The sequence below is a fragment of the Galeopterus variegatus genome, unplaced genomic scaffold (assembly GCF_000696425.1).
Source record: "Galeopterus variegatus unplaced genomic scaffold, G_variegatus-3.0.2 Scaffold3070, whole genome shotgun sequence".
In the NCBI taxonomy this organism is placed as follows: Eukaryota; Metazoa; Chordata; class Mammalia; order Dermoptera; family Cynocephalidae; genus Galeopterus; species Galeopterus variegatus.
Window position 1 is genome coordinate 132,833 of NW_007729181.1, and position 1,388 is coordinate 134,220.

A 1,388-nucleotide genomic window follows, 5' to 3' on the forward strand; every position below is an offset into this window, starting at 1 on the left:
CCATGAGGTACAAATCTTTGTAGTTTGGGTGGTTTTGTTTCTATTTTTTTAATTTAGATCTATTGATCTAATTGGGTGGTCAAATGAGATAGGATAGTGATTAAACTGACACTTTGACATCTGCAGAGTAACTGAAGGTCCCTCATCTACAGGAAACACTTGCCTTGAAAGCATGGATGTTTGTGTTGTATTGACACTTCTAATAAGAGTCACTGAAAGATTTCTTTCAATTTCTTCATTGACCAAAAGTCTCCTGCTGATGCTGAATGTCTTGATTATAATGGCACTCCTATAGAATCCTTCTATACATTTGTTGAAAATGCTAGAGTGTAAATACACAGCCATTTTTGTTCCTTATAAAAGAGTTTTCCTTATAAAGAGAACCCACAAAAGATGCTCTTTAGCCTTGAAACAGATGTGCAGTACACTGATAATAAATATATTTCATCTATTTTCACTAGCAACTACTTTAAATCTACAATTTAATTAAGTGTATAAAAAGCATACTATCTTTTAAGTTGAACCAAAGGCAGGGAGTCAAAAGTTATATTTCCATTTTCAGTTCAAAGTCCATAACCTTCATGAGGACAGTTTACAATAAAAAGAGAATATTTTAACTATGTCTGTGACTAGCATCTTCACAGATTCATTAGAGTCACTCATTATGTCACCAAAAAATGACACCTGGTAACATGCAGTCTAGAGTCCAGAAGGCACCTACTTGAGAACACAATAGTGGTTACCAGGGGCTAGAGGTGGGGGGGTCATGGGGAGTTGTTCAATGTGTATAAAGTTTCACTTATGCTAGATGAGTAAGTTCTAGAGATCTGCTATACACCATAATGCTTATAGTTAACAGTATATTGTATACTTCCAAGTGTGTTAAGAGAGTAGAGCTCAATTTAAGTGTTATCACCACAAAAGGGGTGGGGGGGACACAGGAAAACTTTGGGAAGTTTCTTTGGATATGTCTATTGCTGTACTTTAATTGTGGTGATGGTTCATGGATGTCTGCATATGTCCAGCCTCATCAAATTGTACACACTAAATATGTTTAGTTCTTTGGATATCAATTGTACCTCAGTAAAGCTGTTTTTTAAAGCATAGAAAGAAGAAGGCACCTACTTAAGCTCTTTCCCAAATCCCCTCAGAGGGGCAGGAGAAAATAGTAGGTCTCATGGCAAAATTTTTCTTGAGCTAGCTCCCTCTTCAGATAGACATCCTTCCCTAGGAAATGTGAACTGCTGGTTGTCTAAGCAAGAGTTTTCATGTGTGTGGGTAAGAAAGGAAAACCTATTCCCCATTTTTGTGGGAAAAAAGAAAAAAGAAAAAGCACAAGGACATGGAGGACCAGCTGTTATAGCCAAATAATTAAAATATATAGAAGT

The 1,388-nt window shown here is 36.3% G+C and overlaps 1 protein-coding gene across 1 annotated transcript in view; it reads left to right on the forward strand.

Annotated features, from left to right (window-relative positions):
- Nucleotides 1-1,388, forward strand: part of LAMA4 (laminin, alpha 4) — a 147,133-nt gene that overhangs the window by 115,729 nt on the left and 30,016 nt on the right. The gene's annotated exons all lie outside the window — the stretch shown is intronic.